The following is a 7417-nucleotide window of genomic DNA, read 5'->3' as shown; positions in this document are numbered from 1 at the left end:
TGAATTCGATTTCCGGATCTCGCATCCTTGTTTTGACTTCTTTCCTTTTATTGTAGCTTAAGTAGCTTTAAATACCCATAAGACGGAGCACTGATGGAGAGGGGGAAGTAAAATAAGCGCACCGTCGACCTCAGGTTTGTCAGTTGAATTATTGTTACGAGTTATCGACGTTAAATATGGTTACTTTACTTTACTTTACTTTTTTACTACATGACTCACACACGTGCACATGCACTTCAAAAGTCATATATAAAACATTAATAATAATAATAATAATAATAATAATAATAATAATGGTTTATTCACAGCGTGAAACAAAGAAAAACAAACAAATAGTTCATTAACAACAACAAAAATTCTATGAAAATTTTGTGAAAGGAAGTGGAAAGGAAAGGAAAGGAACTTTATTTAAGTGTCTAATCTTCTAGCGCTGTACAGCACTAATCGGGGACACTGTAAATTGAAATTAACAAGTTAACGCAAATGAAATGAAATCAAATGTTGGTTTTTGAGGAGAGGGGAAAACCAGATTACCCGGAGAAAAACCTCTCGGTGCAGAGTAGAGAACCAACAAACTCAACCCACATATGACGCCGAGTCTGGGAATCAAACCCGGGCCATATTGGTGGGAGGCGAGTGCTCTCACCACTGCGCCATCCCTGCACCCCAAGAGGTTATCCCTTTCTAGTTTACCTCCTAGTCCACCTCCTCGATTTTCGCCCCTTTTCTCGTGTGTGCTAAATAACATTGAATAAATGAAAAGTATCACGTGAGATGATAACTAATCAAAGAAACTTCCACGAATACCTTATTTGACTGTCACTTTCAAACATTGTTCTAAAACACTCAATTGTTGGATCACCAATGTTAGAACTTGTAGCATGCATATTTGATGACGTGTTTCCAACGTTTTTCCGTGGTAGCACGGTATAAATCCGGGTAATTATTTTATTTCTTTTTTTATTATAGTCACAAATCTGCAATGTTTTATTAATTTTCCTGTATCCCGAAGGAAGTGCATTATTTGTCCCGCTCCACGACACACTCTCAGGGCTTCGTCACGCGTTCCTCCCCACAAGCGACGCTCGTGGGGCAGGAACGCGTGACGAATCGAAGCCCAAGGAGTGTCTGCATGGGAGGCTACAGCGGGGCCTGCCCTGGCCTGCGCCCCATTACGTCATGCAGACTTTACTTTTCGGTTTTGTCACGCAACATTTCTCAATTTTCATTCAACATAATTTATTTTTTATTCGTCATTGTATAAACGACTTGATTATTTTTCTATGATCCGTGATCCGATTCGCCATCCGATCCGTGATCCCGGGTTCGTGCTCCGGTCCGTGCTCCGGTCCGTGCTCCTGGTTTTGTCGACGCTGGATAGTGAACCATGTAGTGACTGGTCGATGCTGTGGTTTAAAATTGGGGACACATGATAGATACATTTGTTTCTTGAAGCCTTAGGTTGAATTAAACTGAGGTACAGGCCAGGAATAATACAAATAAGGATTTTAAATTCTGCAGAGGTGCATATTTAATGGTAACAAAATTAGCGGAGCAATTGGTGCTTTCCTTCCTTTTGGCATTGGGTGGGTAGAAAATCAATGCAAAACCATTCATCTCCTGAAGACCCCGAACGCATGCGAACCTTTCTCTATTAATGGTATTTGTCACTGATGATTATGACTTGAGTCGCTCGGAAAAATGAGATGCAGAAGTTAGGCCTTAAGTAGCCTGCGTAGTAAGCGTTCCTGTTCGAAAGAAGAGCTTCCAAACAATTTTCTTCAAACTGGCCGCGCGAATGTTAGGGCGCGGCCAGTTTACGGAATTGGAACAGGAACGCTTGCTACGCGGGCTGGGCCTTAAGGGAAGAACCACTTAGTTACAGAAGAATTGTTGCCATGGTAACTAAATAGCGGTGTTCAACTTGGTTTTCGGAAAATATCTTGGAAACTAATACGGTGACCTTTTTTTTTTTCCATAGCCCTTCGCAAACCACTCAAAGTAGAACTTGAGGATGCCTTTGGAAAATATTAAAAAAGTCCACTAGCTCTTTTTTTTTAATTTTCGTTAACACTACGACGACACAAAGCTTGCGTGTATACAAAAAAATCAGTGTAGCTCACTAAACTAACTTTAGTGATACGGCTCACCACATCTAAAATAATTTATTTCCGGTTTATCGATTTTTTGGGTCTCATATTTATTTCCGGTCACCAGCTGATGCGATTATACACGCGCGCTCAGCTGAAAACTCTTTCGAGCAAAGAGTTCGTGAGGAGGTAACTGGCCCTTCGTCAGTGTTTTTTTGTTAAATCCCTCTGACACGTCCCCGTTAAGTGCATGGAATGCAAATTTATAATACGAGTGCTTCAGTTTCGTGACGATTATTTCAATATAGCAATCAGCAGGGGATTTTCTTTCCATTCTATCCCTTCATGTAAGTCTTCGTAACTCCCTTTAAATGTTTATTTCTGTCTTTTTATTAACAGCTACTTAATTAAGCTGTTTGGTTCGTAAGGGGCCATGTTTCATTACGGGCAATATATTGTTATTTGCCTGATCTCTCATGCAAGGTATAAAATGTGAAATTTCATTTCTTTGCTGTTAGCTAGAAGAGCACCGGCGTTTTCGACACTGCCAGGTATTTTAAGGTTGAGGAATTCCGTGACTTCAGTAAATTTAATCGACGAACGTTTTCAAGTTTTCTTTTCCGCCACCTCTGAATCGACTCTGAAGGGTTTGTTGCTTAGTCTTGCAGCTCTGAAATTTTGCTACAGAAGAGGCTGGAGAGGTTATTCGGTCTCTCAGTGAATTCTTGGGTGCCATGTCAGTGTCGCACGGCAGTCCACCAAATCCATGCATATGGTGGTTGGATCATAAGATGCCATACTAAAACTGGGTTTTATCAAACGTGGCCCGTGCAAATGGACGCAACAACTCCCACTGTTCTTCCCTCTCCGCGCTTCCCTGCATGATTTCAAATCCACTCGGTGACACATCCTCCAATAAGTAGGTGTGATGTTTTATTAGGTGTATTGCTAGACGATTCAGTTTTCGTGTCGCTTGGTACGTAAAGTGAAGCAAGAAATTTACACATATCTTTGAAGTGCGGGCTATAGACGAAAGAGAGAAATCAGTGAGCGTAGTTCTTATCTGGGCAACTTAAAATTAAAGAAATTGTCTCTTATAGCACCAGAAAAACAATTCAGGTGGCTTCTAACGGAGCCCAACAAATTGATCTGCTGCTCCCAACTGTGTGGCTTCATAGCTCAGTTGGTAGAGCAATGCACCAGCACACAATACAATTCACTCCCCATAGGGACTTTTCAGGGCCAATGAAATACAATCGACGGAACACATCAACAACTACAACTGTTAAGAACCCCAACTGGACGGAGGCAAGCCAGTTGGCTACAGTTCAAGAGCGGCCGAGAAGTTGAACCATGGACTACCAGGAACAAAGCGGTCTGAACGAGTCTTGAACTGGGAAACTTTGGAACTCAAGACAAGCGCCCTAAACGACCACTGGACCGCAATGCCTCGCAAAGGTCATGGGTTCGAATCCAGTTGGAGCCTTCTAAATTTGTCCAGTTAAGTGAGAGGATCACGTCTCCATGGTGATTTGACTGAGCACAGTTGCAATTCTGGGTAGGAAACGGAATACGGAGAGCGGTTGAGTGTCGAAAGTAATTAGCGAATTACGTTTTTTTTTTTTTTGCATTACTTCACTCATTGATTGGTTCAAAGTTCTCGGACCACTTTTTCAACCAATCAGAGGTGAAACTAAAACCAATCGTGGCTTGCACGTGCACATTTTCCCGCGCTTTGTGTCGGCTACGTGTATTAAATTACTTCGAGTTTTGATTGGTTTACTGGATTGCCTTCGCCCTTTTTCGATTGGCCAAAGTAATTACTTTGGTTTTGGTTTTGGTTTTGGTTTTACGACATTCGATTGAATTTTACTCTAAGAAATGAGAAGGAATCAGGCCTCTTTCTTCCGCGCGCAACGATTAACGAAGGAGGCAGACTTATCTAAAAGATGAATAAAGGGGGTAGTTTGTAAAGAAACTGTGGTGCTGCGTTGGTGGGGAAGTAGTGCACAAAAAGCCCTTCGTCAGAGCGAATCGATTCGCTCTGACGAAGGGCTAACGCTCCAAACGTCAGCTTTTAGAATTCCTGTACGGTGGTCAATTTATATTATCAACTCCGTTGATAAAAGCAAATTTTTATCCAAAAAATGACTAAGTTGGCTGCATTAGCAATTGCGTCAAGCACCCATCAGTTGCATTTTGGCACATTTGGAAAAAAAACTTTTCCATTTCCTGCTTCTTCTGGAAGCTGTCAAATTTCGTCCTTGTAAAAGGCCATTGTTGACCGGCCAAAAAAATGCAGGATGTAGAACACATTTGCATTACAATTTCATTCTGACCACGCGACGACAACTGTCGTCAAAGTTCTGGAGCTATATAGTGGGTACGTTAATTAACACAAAAAAATGACGGCTTCTCTTCGGTACTTCCGGTACACCTTAAATGTGTTGTTTGCGCTATGATTAATTTTATTTCTACCCAGCTAAATTAAGGGATGTGATTGTTTCACTAATCCTACAGATTTTCAGGAAATGACTTGTTAAACGATAATCCCTCCTTATTTTACGCTGGACGTAATCTCCTGTATAAACTTTCGTAGGGTTTTCCTAATCGCGAATTCATTGAAAGAATGCATCAAAAGCAGTATTAAAATTTCTCGCAATCTTTTCAAGAAATTGAGGATGATTTACCGTTAGTCTTGCCTACTTAGATAAAAATCCAGTGTTGGACCTTTCTAGTTTATTTTTTCCAAAGGCTTTAGTTTTAGAAATTTTTGCGGTTACAAGAAAATTGAGTTTTAAGTTCCGCCAAAATTAAGAGTTAATGACCGGTCACAACACCCTTCATAACTTGAAAAGAAAAAATGTCATGTTATTTAGGAATTTATGAGCATTACAACACGAAAAAGACATGTCGGAAATGTTGCAAACACTGAAAATCTCAGCCGTTTGAAATTTTGTTTTGTCAGGATTAGATTGTTTAAGTTAGGAAGATTTAAGAATTAAGACTCTTTTCATGGAATTATAATCAAATGCGCTTTACAAGAACTTTAGAACGAAAACAAATCATCTCGAATGTGACATTTGAGGAGAAGAATAAACTGGAACACGCGGAGAAAAAATATCTCGGAGAAGAGTAGAGAACTGGACAACAAATTCAACCTGCGTGTAACAGATATAAGTTGAGGTCAAGAGCAATGTGAAAGTGAGGCTTCGTTGTTGAAGACACAAATTACTATATTTGCTGTAATGAAACCAAGTTTGTTCATGCTGCTAAAATACATGGCAATAACAAAGAGGGATTAAAACATATAAAAATTCTCCAAACTTTTTTGCAAGTTTTGAGCCAGCGTGTGTTAAAAACTGCCCAGTTTTGACTTGTAAACTGCATTGTCAAAACAACGATGAGGTGGCCCATGAAATTCCCGACGAAAATACAAATCAGCGAGATTAACTTGAGCTTTCAAAATTCTTGATATCGGCATGCCACACCATGATAAAATAAGGCCGATTCAACAATCAAGATTTTACAATCCGAGTATACGTGGCAATAAAAACAAAGATGCCCCATAACTGTCAGATTTGATTTGACATTGAAACAAAGAAATACCATTTATAGATTGAACCTTACAAATGTATAATTACTTAGCAATCAGCCTTGCAAAACATACTTTTGTTCATATTTAATTTCAAAAACAATACTTTTCGTAAGATTCCTATACAACACTTAAACATTGTGATTATGTATCAGTTCAGGCAGTTCGTAAAAGCGCACGGAAAGATCTCTCAGAATATTAAAGGCCCTTGAAAAGCTCCTCGTTGCTCGCAAGATACAGAAACGGTAAGTATTCCAATGCTTGTCAGCCAAATTCTCCATAGAATTCTTGTAAGTGATATAGCGTTAACCTTATCTGTCGCCCGGTTCATACGAGCAGCCGTGACTGACCGGCCGTTCTATCCTGTTCCACATGTTTCCATATGGAAAACACATTTCCAACTGAGAAGTTTCGTGGTTCAGTATTTTTATATTATTTTAATGTTACTTCAACGTCGAACTCGAATTAAATTTCGATTTACAAAATAAGACCGAGATGAATCAGCGGCGAGTGTAACTAGGCCGGACATGGTCGAATGCTTCATTTGAACACAAAGTTTTGCCGCCCATATACCATGTGCAATACGTGACCCTGCAAAGTTGATTGAAAAAAACTAAAGTTTTATTTAATCGGGAACTTACCAATTTACTAAGCTTTCTTTTACGAGCAAATTTGACTGAAAAGCAAGGTAAATCTTCAGAAGAAAATTTCTCTTAGCGAGTGGTATTTGTGATCCAAAATACGTTTTGTTACCGAGCGTATGTTTCAATTTTCAGTATCTTTATTTGAATTGGCCGAACTGAATAACGTTGGTAATTTGCCGAGATTATAACGCTTGATTAGCAGATCGATTATCCACATTCGATTGAAGCTGGAGTCGAATAAGCAAACGGTAGATCTTCCACTCCTGAGTCGTGGATGTGACACCTCTTCCTGTGTTGCGGGGAGTCTACAGGTAAAGTACGACAAGCAATGCTTATTTTTTTGGGTGTAATAACACCGGAAATCGCATAAGCGAATTAAATAAGCAGAGACCACCAATTTTGAACCACAGTTCGATTTAGACTGTGGATGTTTATAAACATGCAGCTCTTTTAGATGGACATCGATGAAACGCAAGCAAAGTGCTATACACATTATTCCAAACTGTTATTTACACAAATTTGCAAAATGTAAGTATCATCTAATGTTTGCTGACAACTAATTGTGAATAATGGCCGTAGCTGCTTGATAAAAAATCTGTTTACGATCATTGCAATATCGGTCTGAAGATCATACATAGTCTTGTTGTTAAATTAAAAGCTTCCACTGACAGTGTTCGTAGCCGTGGCTTCTCCATTCCCAACTTATTAAAGGAGGAAAGAGGTGTAACTTTTATTTATTTTTTTCTTTTATATGTATTCGGTTTAGTTGAAAAAAAAAACCTCTTTTCGCTGTTTTGTGTTCTATTCCGCAGTTGTGGTGCTCTTTGACATTAAAAGTATGAGTTTGAATTCACAGCCAACTCGCAGAGCTCCTTTCGTGTTTCCTCTTTATATGAACCACAATATCCGTAATGCAGGGTATTCAGTTGACAAAATGAATTTTTTTTCAACTTAGAAACAGAAGGAAAACTCATTTAGAACCTTGAAAACAAAACCGCCTTGAATACTGTGTTTAGTTCCGTAAGGGATACCAGGCTTGATTACAAAAACAGACGTTTGAAATTAAAAGTAAGGAACTTTTAAAATGA

At 39.3% G+C, this 7417-nt stretch overlaps 1 long non-coding RNA gene across 2 annotated transcripts in view; it reads right to left on the bottom strand.

Annotated features, from left to right (window-relative positions):
* Positions 1-485: 485 nt before the first annotated feature.
* The window catches only part of LOC138014947 (uncharacterized), a 15684-nt gene continuing 8752 nt past the window's right edge, over positions 486-7417 (bottom strand). For both annotated transcript variants that reach the window (XR_011125451.1, XR_011125452.1), the window contains one exon: positions 486-3113. This is a non-coding gene — a long non-coding RNA (uncharacterized lncRNA). The remainder of the gene's footprint in view (positions 3114-7417) is intronic.

This window comes from Montipora capricornis, chromosome 9 (assembly GCF_036669925.1).
Source record: "Montipora capricornis isolate CH-2021 chromosome 9, ASM3666992v2, whole genome shotgun sequence".
Taxonomy (NCBI): domain Eukaryota; kingdom Metazoa; phylum Cnidaria; class Anthozoa; order Scleractinia; family Acroporidae; genus Montipora; species Montipora capricornis.
This window is presented reverse-complemented; position numbering and strand designations above follow the sequence as displayed.